Genomic DNA, 12,225 nt, shown 5'->3' on the forward strand with positions numbered 1-12,225 from the left:
CTTTCAAACTGTTCCATCCCCCTTGGTCCTCTGCCTTCTGTGCATTGCCTTAAAGAAATGCGGCAAACAGTCTGGCCCCTGACCTTGAATCATTTTACCACATACAAATTACAGATGACTTTAAAAATACTTGTCTGCATGTTTTCAATCTTGATTTTCCTATTTGTATAGATACTTAGAACAAAACCATAAAATGTCTCAAGGGAAGGGACCCACAGGGATCACTGAATCCAATTCCTGGTTCCAAACAGGACCACCAAAAATGCAAACCAATGTCTAAAGCATTGTCCAAAAGCTTCTTGAACTCCAGCAGGCCTGGGGCCATGACCACTGCCCTGGGTAGCTTGTTTCTGTGCCTATACTTTCCTCATTTTCTAAGCTAATTCATTTTTCTAAGCTAATTTCTAAGCTCAAAATATGTCATCAGATTTGCCTTTCAACTCTGTTTTCCCAGAGGGTTCAAGTTAATATAATAGTAAGTGAACTGTAAAGTAGAATCACCACATGCAGTAGACTTTAATTGGACTGATGTAATCTTACTACTGTATTTTTATTTAAATAAGTTAAAATAACATCAGCTTGCTCAAGCCAGAAAGGTTGAAAGCTAAAGACTTTTTTTTATGGCTCAGTTATGAAATATATTTGAAAGTACCTTTTGATGCTATTTAGAAGACACGCTGTCAAAGATACATTCGCAGTTGGTTTGTGGTCAGGGATTGCTAAGTTTTAAACTAGCTGATTGCTAATACCAAAAAGGCACAACCTTTTATGGTGTAAGTTTCTTTGAAGAAGTAGAAAAATAAACTGCTTTCATGTATTGTTAGCATAAAATAAAATAGTTTCTAGTCCCTTCTAGCCTATCTGGTGAATCCGTTCTTGTCTGTAGCCCATGGTAGGAGATTATTTAAAAGGAGATGTGTGTGTATGCTAAGGTAAGTTTTTTTGCTTGTAAAAGATTGCAACATGTTGGAAAGGTTAAGAAATACATAATGTATTTTTCTTAGTGGCCAAGCCATTTATATCCTGCAGTTTCCATTGTATTTATTCTTTCTGCAATATAAATCACTGGAGACATTCCATGTAATTTTAATTGTAGTAACTACACTAAACAGGAAAATGGAAGGCAGCTCCTTATGAATTTTTCATCCAGAGAAGCAGATAGAAGCCACAAAAATGTTTAAGCATCTGTATGGGTTAATTAAATGCTGTTCATGCTTTGCAGACTGAAAATGACTTTTGTGGTCAAATTTACAAAATGAGCTGTAAAGGAAAAAGCAACCAGAAGGATAAGTTGTGCTGCCTCAAGATTTTTCTCCACTCTGTTAATCACTTCTATTTACAGAGAGAAAAGTTAGTCCTTTAATAAAAAGAAATTAAATGTGTTCAGTATGAGCTATCATTCTGCTACTATTATCAAATATAAGAGATAATTGAAATCCTATAATGAGTATATTTTGCAGAAGATGACTTTTTCAAAAAATTGAACAATCTCATTTCTCTTTTCAGTTTCTCTTTAATGTTATTCTTGTTCCCACTCTTCCCTGTTAGTGGGGTAGCTGAAGCTTCTTTATATCACTGGGCATCCACAAAAGTCTCAGGCAGAATTTCCCTCACACGTTACTGGAACACAAGTCTGCTGCTATAAATAAGAAGTGAATGAATAAGAAGTGCTGTGCTGCAAGCACCTGTGTTGCAAGCAGGTAGCAGATGCTGGAACACCACAGGGAGAACATACCTGCATTTTAATGAATATTTTCGGCAGTATTGCTTGCCATTCTTGCCATTGCAGAGGTATACTTTGCTTGTTGGATAGAAGGGACTGTCAGGTGTGAGAGTCCTTTAGAACTGGTTTGGAGCAATGTGGGAAACTCCATCAACCTTGATATCCACTCCTGCACTGTTAAGATTGTGTACTCAGCAGAAATGCGTGTCTTTGCTAAAGTAGATGCATACCTATCGCAGATTGTAAGATGGGAAATGGGACATCAGCAAAATCTCAAAATGTAATTAAAATAATGATCTTTGTTATTTTGTATTAAATTACAGAATCATTTTGTTATGGCCCTGCAGCTGAAGGAAGAAGTCTTGTTTGTTCATTGCTTTAACCTGATAAGCCTGAAAGGCATGTCATTAGCTTCAAGTAAACATGGGCTCAGGGAGGGGAAATGGCCTGAATCCTGTTTAAAAATAGAGAGAAAAATCTGATTAGAAAAAATGTCAGACGATAAATTAATCAGACTGGCAAAAATTTGATGGCTCAGAAGCCTGGTTAAAATGCAAACGATATCTGACCGAGAAACCATCGGGTTTTCTACTTGCTGGAAAGAGACAGTGGGGAAGATGAGTATGTGTTGCTTTGACATACAGCACAGCAGCGTTAAGCAGCTGCTAAGAGGAGTCATTCAGCAGAAAAAAAACATGGTGAATAAGAATGGAACTGCGACTCCCCGAGCCCGGGGCAAGGAATAGTGCTCAGTCGTCTGAGCAGAAAGTGCTATAGGAGGAGAGGCTGAGCAGGGGAATGCTGGTGGCTGGAGAGTAAGGGCTGCTGAACCTTCAGTGAGTGCGAGTGTGTGTTACCTGGAAAGTAACAACTGGGTCTGGGCTTTTAATTACAAGCAGATGAAGAAAAGCCACCTATTTGTGACAGAGAGAGAAGCCACCCAAACTTCCAGTTGGGGTGGAGCTAGCTGGGCAACATCATGCAAAGCAGGTGACTGCCTGCCTCCTTACTTATGATCCTCTTCTCATCAAACTGTGCCACCCTGCAGCATGTAGTAGTTTCTTAATATTAAAAGTTCCAAATCAGTTATAAATACTGTTATAAAGAATCTATTTATAATTGTTATAAATAGCCTATTTATAACTGTAGGATGCCAATATGAGGTTAAATTCTACTGGAATTCTTTCATCCTTGCGGTGTCGCAGTGGGAGACACATGAGCTACATCGCAATTTACTTTTAATGAGAAAAATATCACATTTTGAAAATAAAGACACATCTAGACCCCTGCCAGGCAGCTAAATTTCAGCCTCCCTAAATATTATCCAGCATCAAATTATTAGATCTGTGCAGCATTAGAAGAAAGGTCTTCTGCGTTAGTACCTGTGCCACATCGCTTTTTTTACGCACTTTATTTCTGTGTTCAGCCACTGAGCTAAGTGCATTAAGAATAATGTGGAAACAAGTGGAGATAAGTTGCTTCTGTTTATTTAAATCCCACCAGATTAGAAGAAAAAAATAGATTAAATCAGATTAGAATTTGCATTAGATGTTAAATCAAATGGAAAAAAAATCTGTACAGATTTACGAGGGTTTTATTTTGTTTTACAGCAGCAGAACTAGGCTGTTGAACAAGCAGAATAAATTCATTCTCTAGCTGTTTCAAAATATGATTAAGATAATATAATTTAAAAGTTACCCGTGTTCAGCTGAGGAGTGGATGTGGTTGCGCCCAGCCCTGTTCAGTTTAGAAGGCTGCAGAGGGTGGTGCAGGTGGGGTGCTGAAAGGAAGCACTCCTCCTTTAGGAAAAGCAGATGCTTGAGCTAGATTGGGCACTGGCAGCCCAGCTTAGCCATGAGACTTTTGTGAGCCCGTGTAATAAATGTCAGCAACCTCCAGTTTGTAATAAAGCTGAAAAGCACATGCAGAAGGTGAAATACATGTAAGCTATTGGCTGGTTTGAAGATAAAAGGCGGTTTTCCTACTGTACTAATAATATCAGTAACATGTTTTATTGTTTTAATTCCAGGGTGATGATCCAAAGGAGACAATTTGTGTGTATCTTAGCACCTCGATGTTGGATTTGATCTGATGTGATTTTGTGAGCATTAAACTGCGTTATTACAATAGATAAATATTTGACATTTGGGGAGAAAAGGAAGGGATTTTTCACACATTGATTGCTACATTTCCAATTCTTAAGTATTCATTTTTTTAAATATAAAATAACATTTATGTGTAAATTCTGAAAATTCTGACTGTGGTTTTAATTGTAGCAAAGCACAATCTCAGGATGGTGGCAATATATAACATTCATAATGTTTTTCTTAAAGTATCATTAAATTATTTTGATGTAAGGTCTCTGGTTTAATCAATATCATGGAACACGGGCAATAGTCACTGTATGGTAGCTGCCCAGGTTGGTAGTGAATGCTTTCAGTTAAGAACTCAGTCCTGTAAACACTGGTGTTAGTCTATATGAGAAAGGTGATGAGAAGAGCTACAGTGGAGTTATTAATTCAGAGCTAAGTCATTCTTAGTTTGTCCCAGGGTGCACAAATGAAAAAAAAATCCTTCAGGTTAGAGATAATCAAGTAGTTCACGTGCTTTAATTTTGTGGCCAGTGAGTAATGCTGTGGATGTAATGGGATCAGTCCTGTGCATTATGTTAATTTTGTGAAGAAGTGTTTGACGAACCAGAGCTGTATAATTATTCTTAAAACCCTCTTCTTGCTTGTATTCTTGTCTAAGGTCCAGTCCAGCTACAAATGAGGACAATCAACTAGGTTTCATCTGCATTCCCTGGAGTCCTGGTAGGGCATGACTTTGCACACATTCCTGCAATCCCAGATCCATATCTGTGCTGACATACATGAGGGTCTATTCACAAGAAAAAATAATCAATACCAGCCTTAGCATTTTTTCTGTTTTGTTTTCATCTAGCATAACGCCTTTCCCTGTGTGACTACTGATAAAGAAACTGCATTGAGCATTGTTAGAAGAACGTTTCTTTTAGAGCCAACCCCAACTCTTCTCCTATACTGGGGCATGTGAGAAAAAACTACAGTCACTTAATTAAGACCCCATGCAGTTCTTGCGCTTTAAGTTTCCATATGGTCCAGCGGAGCAACATTCTGCAACAAGCACAAGTGAAATAAAGATTCACATTAATGTTAGTGGGAGCTACAGGCACTTGTTCCTCTAGCTGTGGCTGCTAGTATATTACTGCTTATACTTTTTTACTGCAGAAAAAAAAATTGTAGTAACCAGTTTCTCTTGCAAGAGGCTTTTTTTGAGTCTACTGAATGATCAATTCAATGATAGAATGTCCTTCCTATCCTTTTAGTCAGATACTATTAGGTTTTTCCTTACTAAAACTCATCTTACTGCAGTAGCACTAAATCCCCAATCAACTGATAGTTTACAGAGCATTCAGTATTCCACTCATTGAGGATTATTTGTGCAAAAATAAAAAACATCCAAAAAACCTACTATAAATGTATTGAACCTTATAAAATATACTTTTAGACTGATATCTTATAAGAGCATTTCTATATTGCTGTAATATTTGACAGCTTAACTTGCAACAGTTTTATAACCACATAAATAATCCTAGAAATATTTGAATCAGTCTTTATCATTGCAGGTCCATGTTCAGCATTTTGATCCATTTCCAAGATGATATCAGAATCTCACTACTCCTACCCCAGAGTGGCCCTAAACTCAGCTACATACATCAGCACCAAGTTCATTTTTTTTGCAAAACAAGGTTGTAAAAAAATAGATAGTGCTTTGGGATGTTGAATGACACCACAGATACACAAGTATAGGATTGAATATCAGTAGGGCTTTTAAGAGAAGCAAGGATGTCCTAATTGAGCTGATGGGCACAGCTGCCTTACCAGCTGGTGGCTGGAAGAGGCAAGCACAAGGGCTTTATTCACTGAGACTGTTCTGGTTCCAGCACCACACATCCATGTTTTGTCCTCACGAGCAGTGGAATTTGTGCCAGTTTCTGGCCACAGGCATCTGCCACTCATACAGAACTACTGCTGTAAGACCTTGCATCCACGTTATGAGTGTGGTGGATGATTGCCTGCTGCAAGACCCCAATTACAAATAGAAGACAAATTTACTGCAAGAAGAGCTCTTTTATGCCATAAATCACTCATGTAGACTGTACCTGAGTGTAACGAAGCTGTGAGAAGTGGTGTACTCATACTTCATGATAAAAACAACCTATTGAGAACCACCTCATATTTCATCCAGGAGACAAAATACCTGTACTCAAGCAAAGTCTTATTCCTGCCTAGTGTCATGCAATGGGGGTGATCTCAGCCATGTAGCAATTCCTCCTTCTTGTTGTGTTGTGTTCTTTACAGCGTATGGATCATTATTTCAGAGGACTCCACAGATTTTTTTTCTTTCCTTCCCAAAACTGTTTCTTTTTCTTCTGTCCTGGCTGGCTCCATCTTCTTGAGCTCAGCCCAGGGAGATATCAGTGCCACATGTGCAGTAGAGCATTAAAGAGTTTCAGAGTCAGAACTACTGTTCTGTTTGGAGACAAGGAGTGTTTGCTAACGCAGCCATACAGCTGTCCTCTGTGCTCCAGAATATTTCTTGCCACGTAAATCAGAGTAGACTTTATGTCCAGGCAAGAGTTCCATTTTCTGAAATGCTGTAATTTTCAAGCTGTAATAAGCACCTGCTGGAGCTTTAGTTTAGTTTAGTAACGTGGATGTTGTGGTTGCAATTAGGCAGCTGCAGTAGATCCCTGACCAATATTTATAGCCCTGGATTTAATGGATCGGTCACAAATGAGAGCAGACAAAGTTCTGTGAGATGGACAGACACCTTGACTTTTTCGTGCTTTCAACAAAGTTGAAACTTGCCAGTGACCTGAAGGCGTGCTCCTTTATGCTCTCTGAGCTGCCAGTGATTTATGTGGAGCGCAGAATGTGTTTTTAATATAGCTTTCTCAGGCCTTGCTCCAGACATGAAGCTATTCTGTGATGTTCATCTCATCCACTTCCCATCAGAGGAGTGCAGATCTTGCGCTTGGTTTTATTACAGACCTTGCTGCTGTGTGCTTGATGGCTACTTCTTGTTAATTTGTGCACAGGCCAGGCAAGCTAACAGCAGTGTCTCTGTGTGACAAGGTCCAGTCAGATTAATGAAGATTTGCTGAATCCCAGGCACTGCGGTAAAAGAGGTTTTCTCTGACAGCTGAACAAATTATTTCTCATTTATTTTACATCTGTGCCAGGTTAATGATGAATAAATAAGGTTTGTACCTGGCTGGGAATGTTTATGACATTTTTGCAAGAATGAGCCAAGAGCAGTTTTGATTAAGGACTCTTGACCAAAGGTTAGGAAAGGTTTTTCAGCTTCTCTCCTCCATTTGAGGAATAATCATTTCTCAGGTTTGTGGACCTCCAGTGCTGTCACACGCTGTGGAGTGAATACAGAGATTAACTAGTTTTCTAAAGATAGAAGCACAGACAATGTGCTAATATTTCCACTTTACCTTTGCAGAGGCTGACAGTGTCCTTGCACATGACTAGTTCACAGCATCCTTAGATTACAGCCTGCTTGTCTGCTTTTATTCCTTTTTCTCCTTTAAATCAGTAGTGTTGCGTTTTCCTCTAGGGTCCTGTGCTGCTAGGAGCTGGTTACTTCGTCTCCCTCAGGGGAACATTATGTAGTTCTGTGTGGTGTTTGCAGTGAGTCTGTGTGGCCAGGAATCAAAAGCTACTATGCACACAGCATAGTGAAATGCACTTAAGATTGCTTGGCTTTCAGGCTCTGTGAAGGCAGCATGGTGGGATATTCACCTTGCATGACCTGAGCTGCTAAAATCTGGGCTGTAGCTCCATGGCGACTCAAGCAGTGATGGCTGGCTGTGCGGCCCAGTCCCCTTCTTGCGCTTCATCCCTTCCTCCATGTGATCTCTGGCACTGTGCCATTTTGGCACTTCAAGCTGGCAAAACCTAACCTGGCAACAAAGACAACTGGCTCATGCCAACAGAGCCATGGGAATCTCAGAGTCAAAGCAAAGGAGGGAAACACAGCAGGGCCCTTTTGGTGCCAGACAACTCTTGAGTAGGCCCAGCAGTCCCCTGTAGCCTCAGCTAAGCTGGGAGCTGGCACTGCTGGGGATGTGATAGGCTCCTGGGGGGCAGGTCAGCAGTACAGAGTGGTCACCCACAGTTAGTCTGTTCAGTAACGAAGAACTTTGGCTGGAAATACTGTTTCTCAGTTCATGAGCTGTAAGATTGCACAATCTTGCACACAAATTGGCACATCTGTCTTTGCTCATCTCATGCAACATCTGCAGAGATCAGGGCTGAGCAGGTCTGGCAGTTTTGAGACCAGTTAATCTCACTTTGATTCCGCATCCTTTGGATGATAGTGAAACATCTGGCAGCTTGTCCCTTTTGACAAAGTTCTCTATCCTGTCCGATTCAGGAAGTGAAGCTTAGTGATCCAGCATCTTCTGTGGCCTCCCCAAACTACCAGATTAAAAAAAAAAAAAAAAAAAAAAAGAATCCTTTTGCTATGTAGTATTTGATTTTATACAGTGCAAATTTTTGGATCTGTTAATTTGCCTTAGTTAATTACATAGAACTTGATGCATCATGGACTCAGTAGTGGAACAGCAGCCAGAAATGGCCACGCTCATAGAATGTTTAATTTGGAGATCTTTCTCTGTTATGTGACAAATCTGTGGAGCAAGATCCTGAAGATGTACACAGCTGTGCCTCCAGGGCTCTCAGGTCTGTAAAGCCCATGTCCACCTGTGTGCACAGATATGTGCAATATCAAGCCCAAGGACTATCCTGTTAAGTACTTTATTTGAAACAGTGATTAGTCACTTGTGTGCTGTAATCCTTGGAAGCAGTAAACTTCTTACACATGCACTTGCTGCTTAAATGTGTCTTAGCTGCAAATATTCACAGCCAGGTAATCCTTTATCTCAGGATGCTTCAGCAGCTGGTCTTTCTCCTCTCCAAGAATAGCAACAAAGACCTGTTTTTACTCCATAAAGCTTGGCTCTCTTGATTTCAGATTGTATCATTTTAGGGAGGAAAGTCATTCTCTGAATTTCAAAGTTTGAAAGTTTTAAAGGCTGATGATCTCTTGGGATACTCTGGAGAAATCATTTGAGGCTTTCAGCTATAGGGCACAATGAGTGAGAAATTTATATTTATTAAGCTTTGTTCCAGATTTTCATCAGGCTCATATTAAGTGTTTCTTAATTGGCTCTAAATTATAATAATGGCCAAGCAGAGCATGAAAACATCTGCAGCACTAAACAAAGGCACTATGACTATTATTTAGTAGTCTCTTTCGTCAAGTCATATTGCAGAACACCTTCCTATTTTGAGCCTTGGCTCACAACGGAACTACCCCTTGTCACTGGGTGGCCGTGCACCAGTCCAGCTGGGAAGTGGTCTCTGCACATTCTTCATGTCAAGCGAATGTAAGCAATAAGACAAGAACTTAAACCATTAGGATTACATCAGTCTGAATTTGCTATAGACCAAGGATCCATGCATTAATTATACTTATTACTGTGATGTATGACAGTTTACTGAGCTAACATCCCTGTGTGTGTGTTTGAGTACTAACTGCCCTTCAGTGGCCAGTGTTGGCACATACTGATTTAAGGAGGAAAACACCGTGACGGTGCTTCTCTATTGCAGATACCAGAACTGTTAGAGCTTCTTTTATTCCTTGTTGAATATAGGAAGAAATTACATTTTTGCATTTTTTTGCATCAAATAATCAATTATTTAGCCTTTTGCTAAATTCTGAGGTAGATGTAGCAGTATAATATGCCACATAAGTTGCTGCACCTGATACCATTTTGTCTTGCGGTTTTTCTTCCTATTTTTTCTTGCTGCTTTCCATTGAGTGAGACAACTCAAAAAACTGAGTAGTTTTGATGGAAGTATTTTAATGATTGCACCATTAAATCATGGCACTGTGGCAAGAGGCCATCAGAATGAATAATGCTAATGGCTGGGACAGGACAGGATATTCTAGTCTGAGACAAGATTATGGATTTTAGTTCCTTCAGTGTTTAGTCCCTGACAAGGGAAGGTTTTGTTACAGCAAGTCAGCATCCTGCTAGGTTTGTCAGCTCTTGGCTCAGCTGTGAATTGTTTCCCTAACAAAACCTTTCTACTTCTCATTGTATTTTTTTACAGTGTTTATGGTACAAATCATTCCTAAATTCTTGTGAAATTGAAATGCAGTAGCTGAATTTTCTGTGTGTTTTGTATGCACATTTATATAGTAGCTTCAGATGTATTCTTCATGTTAATATTCTTAATGTTCTTTTCTTCAAGCATTAAATTAAATTTATTCTAAAATATTCACTGTATTTTATTCTATCAGAGTAAGCTGCAGGGAAAGTTATATAACCACACACACAGAGACACAGAATGGCTGAAGGTGGAAGGGACCTTAGAGATCATCTGGTCCAAGCCCCCTTCTCAAGCAGGGACACCTAGAACACGTTGCACATGATCACATCCAGGTGGGTTTTGAATATCTCCAGAGAAGGAGACTGCTCAACCCCCCTGGCAGTGTTTTCCAGTGCTCTGTACCCTCACAGTACGGAATTTTTCCTCATATTCGTGTGGAACTTGCTGTATTTCAGTTTGTGCCTGTAGCCTCTTGCCCTGTCACTGGGCACCATTGAAGAGTCTGGTCCCATCCTCTTGACACCCTCCCTTAAGATATTTATAAGTTTAGATAAAGCCCAGCTCTCCCAGCTTTTCCTCCTGAGTGGTGCTCGTGCTCCAGTCTCCTGCTCATCTTTGTAGCTCTCTGCTGGACTCTCTCCAGTAGCTCCATGTCTCTGTACTGGAGGCCCAGCACTGGACACGGCACTCCAGGTGTCCCTCCTCCGGGGCTGAGAGAGAGGGAAGATCACCTCCCTCAACTTCTTGGCAGTGTTTTTCCTGATGCACCCCTAAAATAACAATAATGCAACTGAAGTCATTTGTAAGGGTATCTGACTGATTTCTAGGAGGGTATTTGCATTAGTCTTTTGTTTTCTACAAGTTTTCGTAGATTTACCTTTCTAAAGCAGGGCTAACACACCACCTTTGCTGGTTTAGTTCAAGAAATACAAGCAAGGAGACTGGTAAATGGTGAGGTTTTACATGGAGCTACTGCTAAGGGATGCCAAGTGCATGTTTTCTTCTTTTTCAGAGGTGTGTCAAAATGTAATTTCCACAGTAGCTGCTTTTTCTTTTCTTTTTTTTTTTTTTTTTCTTTCCCAGAGGTTTCACTGTCTCTCAGAGTTGCACTTTTTGCGTTCATTTCTGTTCCAATCTCTTCAATGCCATTGTCCAAGCAGAACTTACCCAGCTTGGAGCTGGTATCGTTGTGTTCCTCAGGCACCAAACTGTGTGGAGCTGCTAGCACAGGCTCTGCAGCTGCTGTTTCCAAAAAGCTGCTGTCTCTAAAATTCTCTCAGTGCTGAATTTATTAATGTTTTCAGATGTGAACTTGATATTGTCTGTTTGCACATGGGTAGTGTGTGTGCAGCCTAACATAGAAGTGTCTCTACGCAGGATTTAGGAGGAGGCATAGAAAGCCCCTCAAACGTGTGTGTGCTTTTATTACAGAAAACCGAGATAAAGTTGTATTGTTGAGACATCTGTTAGCTGGTTCATGTTATGCTTTGTTTTCATGTTTTAAGTGCCTAATGATTTTTTTTTTTGTCAAGGAGGCAATGGTTTCACTGGTATAATGCATACTTGGAATTCTGCACTTGTTACTTGCTCTGTAATAGAATATTTTTGCAGTTTCTGTTTGGAAATAAAGACTTATTAGGCATAATTGTGATTTTATTTTTCCTTTTTGAATTCCTGAGTCTTAATAATAACTTCAGTCTTTTCTGTTCCTGTATGGCAGTGCAATTAACCTTTTTTTTTTTGTTACTTCTAATGCCTGAATTTTTATTTTTATTTTTTATTTTTTCTTTAGCAAATGAAGAAAAGAAAACAAGAAAAAAATCACAATTTTTCTCTAAAATTAGCTATCAATTTGGAATAGTATCCCTAAAAGCAACTGAGCACTTTGAAATGTGATTAACTGGAAATGTTAAAACCAGTCATGTAAAAGATTTTCATAGAAAGTACTGATCACAAATACACACCTAGTAGACAAGTATCTTGTAGACCTCAAGGTTTTCCTTATAGAGTACATACACAGATATCTGAAGTGAGTGAATTTCGAATGTATGAATTTCAGAAGAAAGTCTTTTCCTTCACTGCAGTTATTTTCCCTTCAAGGCATAATAAAGCCATATAGCTTCTGTGCTACTTACTGTGACTTCTCCAAATAGAAGCTGACTGTCTCATCAACTCAAGGCAAATAGATATATACAGCTGTTTTGTGATGTGGACTATTATCCTTTAGGGCCCTCTAGGGACTGAACTGTAATTGCCAAATTTTATTATAGCCAGAAGAGAGGGTTAGAA

General features: G+C 39.6%; 1 protein-coding gene across 1 annotated transcript in view; it reads left to right on the forward strand.

Moving 5' to 3' along the window:
* ST8SIA6 (ST8 alpha-N-acetyl-neuraminide alpha-2,8-sialyltransferase 6) overlaps positions 1 to 11,581 on the forward strand; it is a 45,394-nt gene extending 33,813 nt beyond the window's left edge. The window contains exon 9 of the mRNA XM_085227327.1: positions 3,753 to 11,581. The gene's annotated coding sequence lies outside the window, so the exon portion shown is untranslated. The remainder of the gene's footprint in view (positions 1 to 3,752) is intronic.
* The last annotated feature ends 644 nt before the right edge of the window (positions 11,582 to 12,225 follow it).

The sequence above is a fragment of the Meleagris gallopavo genome, chromosome 6 (genome assembly GCF_905368555.1).
Source record: "Meleagris gallopavo chromosome 6, MGAL_WU_HG_1.1, whole genome shotgun sequence".
In the NCBI taxonomy this organism is placed as follows: domain Eukaryota; kingdom Metazoa; phylum Chordata; class Aves; order Galliformes; family Phasianidae; genus Meleagris; species Meleagris gallopavo.